Source organism: Salminus brasiliensis, chromosome 6, assembly GCF_030463535.1.
Source record: "Salminus brasiliensis chromosome 6, fSalBra1.hap2, whole genome shotgun sequence".
In the NCBI taxonomy this organism is placed as follows: domain Eukaryota; kingdom Metazoa; phylum Chordata; class Actinopteri; order Characiformes; family Bryconidae; genus Salminus; species Salminus brasiliensis.
Window position 1 is genome coordinate 34,635,694 of NC_132883.1, and position 17,922 is coordinate 34,653,615.

Sequence of the window (17,922 nt, forward strand, 5' to 3'; positions counted from 1 at the left end):
GAGGTTAACACCAGAGGAGATCTGGAACTCCAGTTCGACGGTCAGCAAAACGTTGGTGACTTTTATGCACCATGCGCCTTAGCGCTTTGCGACCCTGCACTGTAATTTTACATGGTCTGGCACTTTGTTGGCTCCTAAATGCTTTCACTCCTCAATAAGACCACTCACAGTTGATGGTGAAAATTTCACAAAAAGACTAGGTGCCATCCTAGTACAGTATCATGCTCAAATTCAGTGAGCTCTTTAGAATGATCATTCTTTCACAAAGCGCTCGTAGAAGCGGACTGCGCGGCTAGGTGCTGAATGTAACACCCGTGTCAATGATTAAGAGAGATGCCCCAATAGGTTTATCCATATAGTACATGTCAGACAGTAACTGAACTGTCAGTTCTCATAACTGACATGCTGAATTGGAGACTTTTGAAAGGGCCAAATTATTATGGCCAGATGAATGGGTCAGAGAATTTCCAAAGCGTTAAGCCGTGTGGGGTGCTAGGAGTCAGCTGTGATGGGTAATTGCTCACAGTGGTCCGAGGAGGGATGCATCAAAAAACAGAGACAGGGTGTTCAGCACCTAAGGCCCATAAAAGTGTGAGGGCAACAAAGGTTTTTCTATCAGGGCAGAACTGACAGAAAGGTTACCAAGGCACAAGTTTTTAAACATGGTTAGACAATTCCAGACAAGTTTGAGTGCCCATACTAACCCCTGTCCAAAAACATCAATGACTACAACGGGCACTTAAGCATCCGGGCTGGACCTTTGAGCAATGGAAGAAGGTCGCCTGCTGTATCGAGACCTGTTTGCGTTTACATCGCTTGGATGGCTGGGTACATTCACAACATTTACTTGCGGGATAAGCTAGATTCAAGCCAGATCCGTTGTGGGTACATCTTCCAACTGATGGAGTTAATGGACCTGATGCTACAGTTTTGGTATACAGTTACCACAGGGCACCTTCACAGGTTTTGTAGGGTGACCTGTTTTTGTGGAATGCAGAGGGTCAGCAGCACACTAGGCAGGTGATTTTAATGTTTTGGCTCAATGCTCATTTGGCAAAATGTTTCTTTTATTTTTATTTTAAATCACCATCATCAGAACATTTGTCTATAGTGAAAGCCCTAGTTGGACTACAAAACCAGATGGAACCAGGCAATTTGATGGAATCGTGTTACGTGTTAGTGAAAATCCTCTGCCTTGACAAATGCCAGGAAGATATCCTCATATGTGCAGCAGCCTATAAAACAAAAAGAACATACAAACCTTTTCCATGGAAAAGTAGAGGGTTTATTCCGCAGGACTGGAAAAAATCACTGGCCACAAGCTGTCTATGAACAATGTCAGACACTTTCAGAAAGGTGTCTGAAGAGCTGGGGAACTATGGAGCTGGGGTGTGACAATACACTGCATCACTGAACTATCAAGATGTAGAACATGTATAGTACTGCAATACCTTTATCATCTCGTACTGCATGGCTTTGAACCTTGCACTCATTTCTGTGGAAAATGAACGCCGCCATTTTACTATATTGGATTTATGCTTGGCCTACAACAGCTAGTTAAAAAGAGGTCATTAAGAGTTTAAAATACATCATCAGGAAAACTAATTAGAATTACCACTAGTCACTAGCCCACTGGCCTTGATTCACTGTATTAGCCTGATTGAGTAAAGGCTAAAATCTGAGGCCTGCCTCTACAAGACTGACCAGTCACTAAATCAATGCTTGCATGGCTTCAATGCCAGTACCCATTTTCTCATGTTGAGGGTTAATTTATCGCATCAAATTTATTTGTATAGCGCTTTTTACAACTGTTGTCAGAAAGCAGCTTTACACAATCAGTAATTAATAAAACACATCAAAATAAACAACATAAAAAGATGAGAAAACCCAAAACCCCCAGTGACCAAGCCAACGGCAACAGTGACAAGGAAAACCTCCCTCACAGCTGGAGGAAGAAACCTTCCTCCTCTAATCAGAACGATTTATACATTATTGACCAAAAAACAAACAAACAAACAAACAAACAAAACCCACTACATTCTTCTCAAAAGAGTGGAAAACCAAAAACACACCCAGTACCCAGTCTCAATGGTCTCTGAGTCCAGCTGCACTGTCAACATTGTCAATTGTGGGTCTATTTTTAACCCACTGCTTCTGCCTTTAGGAAGAGAATGGAAAGGTCTGGCTTTAGGGATAAATCACATGTTAAATTAATCTGCTTCACTTTCTGCCAATTTAAAATAAAAGTTCCCAATTCTGTACTACAGACCCAGCAAGCAAATTAGCCTAAACTATCAGAAGTGCAGCAAAGATTGCAAAGATTTGTCAGAATGTAATTTTTGAAGGTTTTTGACTGGCAATAGAGGGAAGCAATAAGCACACTGATACTGTAATGTCATTCATCCCAATAACAATCAGCATATTCCCCAGTTCTAGCTGGCAATGTGTTACAAGATTAAAATGTATTCAGCCATTAATTGTTGATAACTAAAAACAATTTAGTTATCAACAATTGAAAACAATAACAACTGAAAATAATAAAATATGTTACCAAATCTAAATACTTCAAAATTAACATTTAAAAGGTAGTTCCTGTGAAACAAAAATGACATCTCTAAATAGGCACTATGGTTTCCTCATATTCCATAAAGTAAAAATAAATGAATAATTTGAATAATAATTTGTGGCAAAACTAGTGTTATGGTTTGAAAAGGTTTCTGGTGTTTTAACCAGGCTATAAGTAGGTGACAACTTATGGTTTCACTCTATTAAGCAGTACACCAGATGACAATCTAGCCACCTGGTAGACAGTTTGCAACTCTGAGCCAAACAGTTACCTTTGCTAACTTGAGTGTCACAAAACATATGCCTATGACTTTATTTAGAGAGCTGCTTGAAGTTTGTAACGCATCATTTATAGTCGATACTGCGGTGTTGTGTGCAATAATGTGATGCCACACTGATTTTTTTTTTTTACTTGACATGTAATAAACGTGACAAAGAGATTCATAGATGTTTACCTTAAGTCAGAAACTGAACAGAAAGCAACTCTTTATAACAGGATTAGATCACATTGATTGAATCACTTTTGAGATTGGTCTTATTAATAAAATGCAAACGGCACTCACTAGCTAAGGAAAAAATAAACTCAAGTCCTTGTGCATCTTTATACAGTAATAAAAGAAGTGGCTTCTCTGAAGAGAACTGCCAAACTACTACCATGACATCCACACGGAGCCAGAGTTTCTCTAAGGCCAGTTACAAATAAGTAGCAGATTTATTTAAGGAATATATAGTTTTAAGCGGCAGATAAATGGCAAATTAACAACTATGGGTTAATGACAGTATTTATTAAGTTACCCTACACAGTCACAATATGCTTTTCTAGATAGATTGTGGATATCAATACTACAAAATAGCTTTAGCATAAATAGTCCTGGTTTATTTTATTAAGGACATTACACTGGGTGATTGTTTGGAGGACAAACCCCCCCCCCCCCAAAAAAAAAAAACCTCTTATTCAGTTTTTGGTGGCATTTATAATACCTGCAACAACGATGATATTTATACCATTTTGCCTTTCCTAGGCACAAACAAGCCATCTTCATTGAAATATACAGTTCTGTTCTTTTAGGCCAAGATAAGTTATTGACAAAACTTTTTACACACTAAATGTTCATAGAACTTCATATATAAGTGAGTAAAGTTTAAATAAAGTACCAACGAGAGGTTATGTAGGTCACATGCAGCTGTGCAAAGGAAAAGTCTGATAAATTCACCCCCAAAATGACCTGAAATTAAACCTTCTCCTTTAGGAGCATTAATAAGACATCTGCACTCATCAAGCTCTGTTGATCAAATCTTTTAGCCAAAACTTTAACACCAACACCACCTTCATACAACATTTTAAAAAGAAGAAATACAAAGAAAACATTCAGAAAATAACTATGAATAACTTTGCATGTGATGTAATAACTCGAGTCTCTCAAAAACCTGCACTGATCCTAAAATACAGCAGTAAGGTTTTTTTGTAACTTTAAAAAGACCCCTATTGCATTCTTGGCTTCAGACCTCTCTGAAAGTCTAAATTTACCACAAAGGCAGTCGCCATGCTTGAAAGTACAGGGACAGACTGGTGGTACTTTAAAAAGTTTGCGACCACAAACAGAGGTTTGTTTACACTACAGCTTATTACAAATGCAACGCGTCAACTGGTCCCTTCCACATTAGAGATTGTCTCTAGTAAAGGCAGTCTCCCTAAGCCTCCTCACCCCACCATGTCTTCTGTCTATAAATCACTCAGCTTGGACACTTGTCTTTCTTCGAGCCTTCCTGCCAAACAAGGGCTCGACCATATACAGTGAACTCTCACTAGTCATTCCACCGCCTGTTTGCTGTCGCCTCTAGCTAAACTGGTTCCTCTGGATAGCACCAATGCTGGCTGTACCCTGGCTATGAGACAGTTACTTAAAATGCCAGCACCATGGGAGATAGTCATTAAAGCAGCTTCCGGATATGGCAGCTCTGCCACCGAGCTGTACTCTGAGAGCGTGGATCGTTTAAAGCAGAAAATAAATTTTAAGGCCCTTCGTAGCACAGGCACACAAAGCTGCGGTTGTGCTCATCTCCCGCCGTCCATACAACTGGCTTTTTCATAAAAGGAAATCACGAAGCCTGAAAAGTTTGCCCAAAGCCAAAAGCATGACTTTGTTTGAAAGGCAAGAAACTCATCTTTGATTGCATTAATATAGTAACCCCCACCACCACACTGTTCCAAAAAAAGAGACTCTAGTGAGCAAACAGTCACATGATTCAAAGCTAATCATTTTATTCCAGATACCGAGTTAGTCCCCTTCTTCAGACGTTTCTTGTGCTCTCAAGAACTAGAGAAAGGGGAAAAAAAAACTGAAGAGACCTGCTGCTTCAAGTTTGGGCACATTTTTCCCCTCTGCCTGTCGCTCAGTTCATCTATGGCCTGGGACTGGAAATAGAAAGCAAAGGCTTTATTCAAAACACCGGTCCTGAGGTACAATATGCAAAAGCTCACTAGGGCTGAGGCAACTGGTTATACTGCGGTGAGCAAAAAGTTTGGATATTCAAAACAGCACAGTAGTGTCTGATAACGGGAAAAACTGAGGACGGCTTCATGCAAACCATCTCCGAGCGAGAAATACTAGGATGGCACAGTTACTAACTCGGGGCTGTGCAGTAACAGGTTATCTACGTTTTTTTTTCTCCTGTCCATACAACTACTACTGCACACTGATTGAAGATGAGTATAACACCAGAGGTGAGGTTTGTGGTAAAGTTGTATATTAAACAAAACCAGGCCATCCAACTCATGAAGCCAGTTTAACATGCACTAATGATTTGTTGCAAGCATTTGCTTCCATCTTTCTAGTGGACCCATCTTTTGGCGAAAAACAGGGAAGGATGGTCACATGCAACAGAAGCTAAAAATAACACCATGGTGAAGATTCGCTTGTTTGTATGCTCTTGGGTCACTGCCTAGTATTGCCCCCTCATCTACAACAAACAAATATAGAAGACTATTTTACCTACAGGCTGCTGCATTTAGCAATACAAAATCGAACTAGATGGTGTATGCAGCCTGCAAAATGTGAACATGTCCAACATAAAGCCAATGTAAACTGAGACAAAGCAGACGTTTGAAAACAAACATGGAGTCGCTTGAAGATATACGCTTGTCTACAGCCAACCATGGAGAAGTACTTGCCCTCTTGCTGCACCACATTGGCACCTGCACTGGACAAAGGAGGAGAAGTGGATGGAGGGGGATACGAAACATGGTGCAATATTACTAGTCATTAGCAATCTTCTCCCCCTAGTTGGCAGCTACATTGTGAAACATTAGAAGCTGTTTAGAGGTGGGTAAAAGCCATGCTCTTAAAGATTACATAAAATTAAGACTTCAGTATATTAAATGCCATGTCTCTGCATGTAATGCTTAAACTGACCAAGGACATGAACTAACATGATTTAAAAAAAATAATAAAAATTAATTATTTTTTTTTTAAAGTTCCATCCACGATTGTGATGTGTGAAATAATTTAACTACATCCACCCCCACTAAATCTGAATTCAGCTCAAAGACTCTCGTTTTGTCTGGCCTTGAACTGTTGACCATCTATCCCCCTCATCTCAAACAAGGTATAGGATACATGAGGCGAAAGTGAGGGGGGACAGCAAGAGCAATGAAGACACAACACAGACACATCCAGAGACGTCTCAAAGAACATCCAATTCCAAACAAAACGTTAACACTTAACAGGGGACTTACTGAAAATGCCTTGGCTCTGTTTCCGATTACTTTTGGGAACAGACTATTCACCATTTTGATATTTTAAATGAAATTAACAGAATCTTACCACATTTGCTTAAAGTTAGGAATGTCCATCCTTCTTCTATTAAGTCACTACTTTGGTAATAAAAGCTTTTATAAACAAGTTGTTGTCTGTTGAGGTGGGCTAGCCCATCCAAAAGGATTAATTGGAACATTCCTATTAGACAGGCTTTATTCTGGAGCTTAAATTATGTGGCGAACTAAAAAATTATAACCTGTTTTTTTCCTTTTGAAAAGAACATTATTTTTCATAGGCCAATAATCTGTCACATTAAAACTGGGCGCATTCCATAAAAACTAAAAACTGTACGTAGAGCGGCACACAGACTTGCCTCGGTTACATGTTTATGGAGAGATTCCGCTTGCTTCAGCTGGACGCGATTGCTCAATTATGACAGAAACATTTGCTGTTGCAACTTGAACCAAAAAAAGACTTAAATTAGGCTGTTATGGGTCGGAGTTCCACGAACCATAGTGAATTGCTTAGTTTACTAAAAGGCATTGGCATATCTGATATGTGCACGCACACACACACACACACACACAAGGTTAGGAAGAAGAGAGAACATGGAAGAAGTGTCTTGAAAAATGGCTGACAGGAAACACATGCACGAGAAAAATGAACTTCCTGCTGCAGGATTTTTGCTGGGCGTTGTAACAGTTTGCTACTGAGGTCACTTTCGTTCCTCACAACCTGCCAAAAACAGTTTCTGCGCATTGAAGAGCTGTATGACAAATTTCACTTCAGCCAGCGCCTTTGGGGCATCACTGTGGTCCACCATCGATGCTCTCTGGTCCAAGTACAAGAAAGATAACTCTTGAATGGTGTGCTTGTGTTTCATTGTATTCCTAAAAACTAAAAGCCTGACTCCTAATTTAGACCTAATTTTAAAATGATTCTCAAAAGGTTTAAGATCAATGCAATTACAGCTGCTTACAGTCAACACAAGTCAGTAAGACCTAAATGAATCTGCACGCCACCATCAACCTACCATGATGTCACCAGCTCTCTCACACAAACACGCTCTGACGTCATCTGTTGACCTACAACAATAACAGCCATTAAATTCGCCCAAAATTGTATGTGTTGGTGGGCAGGCTGGATTGCCTTCAACACGTGCACTTGTGATGACCAATTAAACATTCATTCATTCTTAGTTGGTACCTGTTACATCAAATTGGAAAGTAACATATGATACAGATAAATACATGCTGCTTCACTGCCATAATGTGAATTACCACAAATAGGAGATCAATGTTGAAATCCCCAAGCTTTACACAGAGTGGGAGTGGCACAAGAGTTCATTCAGAATTTGGCTCAGAACAGAGATCTATGGAAACAGGACACAGGATAATACGCACAAAAGCCATTGTTAAAAATCATAAATAAAGGCACTCTCAAATCAGCAGTATCACTGACCAAGCCCATAATCCTAAAAGCTGAGGTCCAAAGACAGTAAGGATTTAATCCTATCTGGGTTGGCTGACTGAAAAATTTGAGTGGGATAAAGTGAGTGACTGAGCGAGCGAGCGTGCGAGAGAAAAAAAAATAAAAACATTAAAACAAATATCCATCAAGTATCACAGAGCAGATAATTCTAAGCTTGTCATATGTTCCTCACTTAAAGCCGATTTACTTTACAGTATACGACATTAGAGAGCACAACAGACGGCAAAAAAAAGAGGATAAAGCCCATTTGTGAAGGACTACAAACAGCTTAATTTTTGTGGATTAATAAATTTGGACAAAGATTGTCTTAAAGCAGCTATACACACACACACAACAGTAAGTCAATGTGCTGGACCTTTAATAAGCACTTCAATAGAAGTGTTATTTCAGGGCACGGCCATTAAAAGTGCTGCATGCCCTGTTTGAACTCATTCTTGACATGAGTGTGTGAGAGCGCAACTCTTGGGCAAACAATGTCCTGTCTAAACGTGTATGAACCTCAAGTCATGTGTGACTTTACCTACTTGTTATGGACTAGGGAAAGGTAAAAAACTGGGAAATGTGTCAGTTGGCACTTCCAGGAACAATATGGGCCGAGATCATTGTCAGAAGCTCAATTTTACTTAAACATATCAGGGCAGCTAGCTTATATTAATGTACGTGTGTGTGTGTATGTATTTATATATTTGATATAATAATATAATACACACACATACACAGTAAAGAGTAGAAGTCACACAAACACCTTATATCTTCAAACTGGCCACTGGACAGAAGGAAAACCTTAAATTAACTCTAAACTGGATTTCAATATACAAAGATTTGAGTCATTATGGACCATTTCTATTGGTCCATTTACCAAGAAATTGTAAAACACTGTTAAAAAAACAAAACAAAACAAAACAAAAAAAACACCACCCACCAGATTTACATAATGTCAGAAAGTGAAAGTGTTTCTGGGTGTCAGTGATGTGCCTGTGTGCTTATGTGTGTCATTTTTTTTATTCTGACAAAATAATCGCAGAATTGACCAGTTAGTTACTAATAAAAAACTTAATCTAAGGAATACGCCGAGTACATTAGTGAATCTGGAAGAAACGCCGGAATTACCACTCTGTAAAACTATTATTCCGCCCCAAGCCCCCTCCATGTTGTCCTAAATCTTCTGCCATTAACACGCCTTTCTCGCGCTCAGCTGAGCAAAACAGTTGGAGAAGCACACATTACGTTTCTTCGTCATACTAAAGTCTAATTCTGGCTAATACACGCACAAATCGTTTATTGTCAAGTACGCTTGTCCTAAACCGTAGCCCTGCTCAGTCCGAGGAAAGCGGTGGAAAAAAATCGCTGCGAACGCCATCTTGTTGGTCGCAGCTGTTCGGGTCGAGAATACAGGGAGCCATTCATTCCGGAGAGAGGAGGGGGAGACTGGAGCGATCAATCCCGCATTGTGAACGAGCGCATTATCTTACCACTATGGGAAGATGGCTTGGTGGTTATGGGTGAAATAATAGCCAGGAAAACGTTTCGAAAACGTAGCTGATACGAGTCGGTGGACCGAGGGGCTGACGCAGGCGGGTCCGTTACACACCCGTGCGAGTTTGGTAGCTGCGGCGTTACTAGCTCTCAACAGCCTGGGCTACGGAGGAGCCGTCGTGGTGCGCGTTAACGCAACAGGCCTAGCCCACCGATCCGCAATAATCTTAGCTGCCCCCCCCCCCTTTTTTTTTTACTTCCAGTAAAAATTCCCCATCCTTCGTTTATGTATTTCTCCATTTCGGTTCACAACAATGGGATTAGCCGCTTCCTCATTTTAAAGGGTGCTGTCCGTTTTCGTCTGCAGTGTGTTCTCGAGGCGGTGGCGGCGGAGATCTTACAGTTACGAAGCACACGAAAGCCCAGATTTGCACCCAGGTTAAACAGATTGGGGGAAATCCAATTACATCGTTAAAAGCAGAGGCTCGATTTAAGAGCTGATCGGAGGGAAGCAACACCCCGGCGGAATCGCTATTAGCTCTTCGGCGGAACTGAAAGAGACGAGACGAATCCTTAAAACGACGATTAATGATGCGAGCTGTGTATAATCGATATCCGATCTGGGTGAACATCATACGATTTTAATACTATTGCCACCCCACTCAATCGAACTGGCCAACACTGGGGGAAATGTAGTCCAGACAACACGGGCAATTAGCAAGATGGTGGCTAATCCGAGCAGTACGTGCATAGGACACTTGGAGTCCATCCCCAAAACGAGCATTTTCGGTCCTGTTCACCTTAACATGAAAACGGTGCTAAAATTACATGACTTTATAATGCCATCAAACGTCTGTGAAAGAAAAAAGTGGCATTTTGCTCATCGAGACAATGTGGGGGAAAAAACACCCTTAAAAACTGATATTTACCCAAATCTTCCAGCAACTAACGTTTTGACTCCATTATTACATGCTAGCTAACATCATTCCCAAAAACACGCCCTGTTCTCAACCCTGAGACTGGTCACTGAACAACCTCAAAACCCCTGATGGTGTGGGCTGTGGACTAGAGTAACCAACTCAGGACCAACACAAAAGTGGGGGTGGTGGGAATGGGCTTCATCCTCCTCTACAGAAGAAGCCATTTTCATTCTCCTTTTAATGGTTTTCACATCTACAGCTGTGCACCCAGGCCCGGGTGTGAAATCCGCAGCTATCACGTTTAATGCCTACCCCTGTCGCTGTTTAAACGCTAGGCGATGTCTCAGGATGTAGTCAGATATGGCTGATTTACTAGCTGCGAACGGCTAACATGACTCGTTTTCAGTCCACACCAGAAGACGATGTCTAATGGAGGATGTGTGTCTGGGTTTCTTGGGGGGGAAAAAAGAGAGAAAAAAAATATATTCACGCAGTGCTGGTAATGAGGTTACCACTGCTGACAGGAACTGAACTAATTCCGAGGGAAAAAAATAATCTCGCACATTGGCGGGATTATGCAACCCCGAATCTGAATGAAGATAGCCGTTAGCTTTGCAAGCTAACAGAAGGGTGCCGTAAACCTGACAAGACCGAGTGGTAAATAATTCCGGCCCGTGACCGTGATTGTACAAGGCTCGACCACATCCCGCATTAAAACGGCATAGTCGCACGTTAAACACGCTAATTAATACGTTTTAAACAAAACAATAAAATATTTATTTAGATGTTGCCAATTACCCATCTGTTTACTTTAGCTAGCTTACCAGCAGCTACCCCCACCCCCGCCACAGCACAAGCTCATCTAACCCAGGGAAGTCAATCAACCCAATTAGCTTTCTGCAGCTAGCTACATTTCAGCGACGGATAACGTCAAGTTCGTCCGAGCAAAAACAGCCCAAAAAAGAGGTCTTACCCGTTTTCAGTCGTGGGCGTCCGTTGTTTATATCGCATTGACTGGAAACAGCGAAGCCAGACTCCCCCGTCTCTCCAACCAGCGCGCAGACGAGCTAACAGGCTACCCGAGGAGTGGCACTCCCCGAACCCAGCTTTTCGATACACACACCGGTACACGAACGCGAAGACGAGGCGGCCAGGAAAAAACACAAATTTCGCAATAAAATGCGCTTAAACCGAACTTCTTCCGCTGCTGCTTCAAACGTACTCCAACCCTCTGTCCAAGCGCAGCCTTCCTTTTCTCTCCCGCAGTCGTTCACTCCTGCTCGCTCTTTCTTTCTTTCTTTCTTCTCGCCCACAGCAGCTCAGGCGCTTCCTCCGGCCATCAAACAGCAGAGATGGGCGCGGTAACCCTGCTCTGGGCTCCGGGAAACCCCACGCTTCGCCTGCGTCACTACGTAAGCGCAAGGCTGTGCTCGTCGACTAGAACGTAGGCCTAGTCCTAAAACTAAACAACAGGCCTCAGCTTTTCTATCTTTATGTTTTTAATCTTCGTTGAACTCTGAGTTCTCAGACTCTGCCCTCACGTTAGCAGAACTTTCTGCTTTTACCTTCCTTTATGCTAAACCGCCTCTAAAGGCAAGACTTTAACAAGGTTTTACAGAAGGTGTGTTGAAGATTATTTTAGACAGTAGTTATATTATATAAAAAAAAAACAGAAAGTGCCTGGTTTAGTATTTCCAGTAGAGCCATTTTAACTCCTTAACTATGACTGCTAAAGCCTGCTTTTGGAATATGAACATGCCATCCAAAGCTTCCCTCATGTATCAATCTGCAGTCTTGCAGGCTGAGTTGAAGGAGCCCTAATTTCTATGAACATTAGCCCATGAGGTAGAACACCTATGTTAGCTAGCTTACTTTTATGTTGGGGATGCGTTAATGGTAGAGAAATATAATGGTCAAGGTTCAGGTTGTAGATCCCAAACATCATGCGCCTGTGCAACTTGTTCCCTCAAGGTTAGCGTTAGCTTCATGGTTAGTTTATTTACTACCACAGCCATGTTCAGCTGGACTCTTCCTCCACAGTAAAAGGGTAAAGGCACAATTATGGTAACATACACACACAAAAGACTGATTTTAGGTTATCCGACTTTGTGTACTTGTGTATAAGTACTCTGACACAATTCATTTGCACCAACAGATCGTTTTAACACTCAGCCAGCCAACCAGCCAGCCAGCTAGCTAACTTCGGTAGCCTGAGCTGGGGCTTCTTCAGACCAAAGCTCAGGTTTTGTTCTGTGGAGTGGCTGGCATGCAGACCTCAGGGCTATATCTAAATCTACTGACGGATACCTTACATTTTCTTGACGTAGTTAGAAGTAAGTGCACACTGTATTGTTGTACCTAAGTCCAGTCTTGATTTCAAGACTGCAAATGTCTCTCTCTTGTGTCAGCCTTAACAGTATGTCTCCACATGAGGAGGAACTCCATTTACTCCATTTGCGTAATGCATAAATGTAGTCTCTTTTTTTGCCACTCACAACAGCACTAATATACCAAACACCAAATAGCCACTTTAAAATCTATGCTATGCTAACAACAAAATGGCACTTCAGAGTTGAACCAAGACAGCTAATTCATAAGCTAAATTATTATTTTTTTAATTAGTATGCTATTTAGCAGGTACTTACACACTATATGGAAACAATTATTGGGACATCTGCTTATTCATTGTTTCTTCTGAAATCTAGGGTATCAAAAAAAGTCTAGACTACCCTGCTTTTGTTGGAGTTACTGTTGCTACGGTCCAGCAATGGCTTGCTACCAGATTTTGTAGCATTACGGTGGATTTGATTGCATTCAGCGGCAAGAGCATTAGTGAGGTCAGGATGTTGGATTATCACCACCCCGTCTCATTCCCAACTCCCAACAGGTTTTGGATGGAGCGCTGTCATTCCAGAGAACACAGTTCCACAGCTCAATGCTGGGGGGCTTTATACCCCACTATCCCACACCTGGCATTAAGCTTGGTGCCAGTAGGCTCATGTTTATCTGATCCAGAGAGTGGATCAGACTCTGGGGTGTGGAGTTCTTTTTTGTCTTACACTGATCTCAGTCTTCAGTGTTGCTTGCTCCTGCTTTTGGTTTTTACTCTGACTCTTGCATGCTGTTGTGTAGCTTTCTAAGGAAGCCTGTTGTTAAAAGCAAACATATTTACAACAGACAATGCACATGTACTACCACATGTAGTAGAATCTATTGCTTTTAGATGGAAGCCAGTTGTCTAATTTTTCTTGGATGAAGGAGGGCCTAGATGTCAATAAATGGTCAATGGTCAAGTTCTGACCACATAGCCGATCTGATCATGGCTGGATGTATTTGGGTGGTAGGCCACTGTCAAGTTATCAGTGACACTGACATTACAGTTCCAGATACAATTGGTCCAGCGTCACAGCAGTATTATATCTGTATTTTTAGTGGTCCAATTACAAAAAAACAAACAAAAAAAAACTCAACTGGCATACGAGGCTCAGGTGAACACTGACACAAAGGTTTATGCTCCAGAACTCTCGAAGTTTCTTGAAGTGCTTCAGCAAATAATGATGGCAAAAGATCCCTCATCACTCAGCACGTTAGTTGCATCATAAGCACAGTGTTCTAAGTGTCTAATTGCGCCGTAAGGTGCTTACTTCACCTACTCATTTAGTTCCAGTCAATGCTCATTGAGACCCACCCCCACCGGGGGAGATCCACAGGGCTGCATGCAAGGCCCGCTGTACCTCTATGAGAAAAACAAAACGAACAAGTGAAAGGCAGGCAGTCAGGGGACCTCTGGCAGATCCGAGGGAGGCAGGGGAGGGAGTCAGTCTCCAACCCATAGCTAATTATCAGCAGCAGCATGAGTGAGATATTACTCCATGGAGACATAGAAGCGAGCTGGGTAGCGCCGTTACTTAGAGACGTGGAACACAATATACCCTGATTCATTACCCAAAGGGTCTAGAGGGCCGCTAGCATCCCGCATGCAAACACTCTGCCAAGGAGATGGGAGCATCAACAGAGGCCTCCTCCAGGAGTTCTTCTCCAGGTAGGGTGGGGCAGGCACCTCAAATGCAAGGGCCCTCGGGTATGATACAACGAGACAGAGAGAAAGGAACGACGGAGAACACCACAATCTTCCATCAAAAACAAATATGTGGACTATATTTAGATTTTTTTGGGTACATTTCAGGCAATAAAGTGAGCTCCAGTGTAGTTGCAGTTTTAGTTATGAACAGTATACTTAAGGGGGGGGGGGTAGCTTTAGTAATTGTATGAGCCACATGACAAGAACATTTAGAATAATGTTAAAACTTCTCATTTACATGCGATAAGCCAAACATGTGTACCACCATCATTTTGGGTTAGGGTTATATATATAGGGTTATATAGGGTTATAGAGTTCATATACAGGTCAGGTATGTGTTGTTTTTCTAGAATATCGAATTATAGCAAATATCTATTAAAATCACATTTCTTGTGAGAATCAAATCTATTTGACTTAAAGGGGAATTCCACAGATTCCTCACAAATTCTGCATACTGGCTGCATTTCAAAAGTCATTCTATGTAAAAAAAAAAAAAAAAAAAAGCTCTGTTCTAGAGAAACTAAGCCAGAGTGCATAACAGTAACAATGATGGTTCAGACATCAGAAGAGTTTGATAACTCATAAAGCTACCTCACTTCACACAAATGGTTACAGATACCGTGTTTGATGTCTGAGACATTGTTTCATGCTAGCTGTGGATGGATACAGGATGTTGTGAAGCAAAATAGGATTCATTGGTGTTTCTGGATAGAAAATTAAATGACTTATTGCTTTGTAGACGTCATAATCCCTGATTCCTGCCACCACCGCCGTAAAGAAATCTGGTTCAGTTCTTTTCTCTACAATTAAACATTTCACATAAAACCACTCATACCATGTTTACATAGAAATGGTTGAAATATGCAGAATTTTGGAATAACAAATCTGTGTAATTCCACAGGGAAACGCTTTCCAATCTAGACATCACTGTGGAAATCAAGACTTTAACCAATGTAGGCTACTTGTGTGTACATAAATGTCAGCACTGTAAACTAGTAAATTGGACTCAGCTGTAAGAACCAACCATCTGATTGGATCAGGAACATGCTGAGATTTAGTTGCCTAGGATACTTTTTCTAAAAGCATTGTGTATGTTGGGCTGCCTCATAAAGCATCCCCTGGGATCCTGTTAGCAAGGCACTCTGAATACTGCCACACATGTAGGCAGCAACACATTTATGGTTCAGTGAAGAAAGCCAGCAGTTATAAATACTTGTTATGTACAGCCAGTTTGGTTTGGCTGCCCACCACTATTGTACAAAGTAAAATTAGATTCAAATGCATGAGTAGCATTGTTCTGATTATATTATGCTGAATGGTCCTCACAAGAAGGAATTCTTGTACACTTTGACTTAGAATTTATACTGTGTTGCTATCTTCTACTCCTCCACCAAGAAGTGTGTCCACCAAGTGGGCTTAAGAAGTACTACCGTGTGGCGTCCTGGAAGGTGGAGCAACCATAAAGCAAGAGGCCCTGTAACAGGCCTGAATTCAACTGAACCATCATACAGTGACATGAAATCGGATGCTTTAGTGTCATGTGAGTCCACTCAGTGGTTTGGAGATTCATAATGAAATTTAAATAAATTCATTTAGCTCCATAACATTATCTGCTAGCAGATACTAATAGCCTACATTGGATAAAGTCTTGATTTCCACAGTGTTGTCTGGGTCGGAAAGTGTTCCCCTGTGGACCTAATTACACACTTTTGTTTCTCCAAAAATCTGCATATTTCGAATCATTTCTATGTAAACACGGTATGAGTGATTTGAGTTGAAATGTTTATTTGTAGAGAAAAGTTCGAACGGTGGTATAGGTGATTATGAGGTACATAAGTAGTTATGATAGCTAAGTATTATTAGCAAGTACAATGTACTCTACATTCAGCCTACTCGATGACTACTCTAGCAGTATCTAATAAGCAAAGGTGGGAAGTAACTAGTCAGACACACTTACATATAAATGTGTGTGCTTTCCTGAGTGCAATTCATAATACTATTGTCATTTTGTTGTGACGCAAAATAGTTATCATTAACTTTACATACAAAACTCACTGATGTTTCTGGATAGAAAATAAAATGACCGGTTCCTGTCACCACCACCGTAAAGAAATGTGGGTCAGTACCTTTCTCTATAATTAAACATTTCAGATAAAACCACTCATACCGTGTTCACACAGAAACTATTAAATTATGCAGAATTTTGGAATAACAAATCTGTGTAATTCCCCTCTAAGTCCACAGGGAAATGCTTTCCAATTTGGACTACACTGTGGAATCAAGACCTAGTGTCCACCTAACAATTAAACTTCAGCACTGTAAATGTTGTTAAATGGGACTCAGTTGTTAAGTTGTTAATGGAATACAGTGACTTTGACTAGGTCCAGACTGTGATGGCAGGATGAAGGGTGCTCCAGGTATGCAGTGGTTAGTACCTGCTAAAAGTGCTCCAAGGAAGGACAACTGGTAAACTAGCATCAGGGTCATGGGCACCCAAGGCTCATTGATTCAGGTGGGGAGTAGCCGACCTGACTAGACTAGCCCGTCTGGTCCAATCCCACAGAAGTGCTACAGCTGCACAAATTGCTGACAAAGCTTATGCTGGCTGTCTTGTGGAGTCCATGCCTTGATGGGTCAGAGCTGTTTTGGTGGCACGAGGGAGACCTACACAGTATTAAGCAGTGTTTCTAAGGTAATGGACAATTAGTGTATGCATAATAACACATTAACAAAAGTCACATTCGCCAGTGTTGTCTAACTGTATAAATTAGTTGCCAAGCAAAAATATGTGAATTACAATTTACCATTGATTCTGAATGGTCTGGCGGCCTACTAAGTACAGTTATAAAGTGTATGTGTCTAATAAAGTGGTGGTCGCTGAGGGTATGGCGTGTATTGGCATGATACACTGGTGCACATCGTACAATGTACAGTATGTTGAAATGGTGAGTGGCTGATGCGTAATGAGCTGTTGAAGGACACTGTTATGAACATCTGTCTGGCAGATAAACTTTTTTTAAGGCTCTGCTGCATGACCCCACCAGCCTGGTGACTGAGTAGCAGTGTCATATGGCATTAAAAAAGATCAGAGCAGAAATGAGATTAGTCCTATAAAAAGGGCCAAAATGTCACCTAAGAATGATGCGATGCAGTCTATGAAAAAGACTGACATTACATGCTGATAAGCTTATAATAACCTTGCTTTTTATAGCAGGGTTGGGATGCGGTAATCTGATTTGGAGTAATCTGCTCCAATCTGGCATAAATGCTGACCGCATGCCTCTCTCCTAATGGACAGTTCCTATTGGCTGAGCGCCGGCTTTACTGATATCTGCTGTCAAACTGGAGCATGTCATATTGACATTCAATAGCAGACCACTGGATGAGGCAACTTTCCAAGTAGTCTATAGATTCAAAGCCCAGTTTAGGCCTATATGTAGGTTACTGCAGTGCTCTGTTAGATGTGCTCTATACTCATATAGAGCATAGAGAAGAAATAATAAGTTACTACATATTCAGAGATATAATCAACCCCATATTATCCAGTTATTAATCATAATGTGGAACCTATTGTGAATATTCTGGTAGCCACTTTGGTTTAGCAGACCTCGTGGAGTCCCACAGGGTTCTA

The 17,922-nt window shown here is 41.2% G+C and overlaps 1 protein-coding gene across 1 annotated transcript in view; it reads right to left on the reverse strand.

The window, feature by feature from the left end:
- Positions 1 to 11,578, reverse strand: part of gnb1a (guanine nucleotide binding protein (G protein), beta polypeptide 1a) — a 30,664-nt gene extending 19,086 nt beyond the window's left edge. Inside the window, exon 1 of the mRNA XM_072682165.1 lies at positions 11,184 to 11,578. The gene's annotated coding sequence lies outside the window, so the exon portion shown is untranslated. The remainder of the gene's footprint in view (positions 1 to 11,183) is intronic.
- Between the last annotated feature and the right edge of the window lie 6,344 nt (positions 11,579 to 17,922).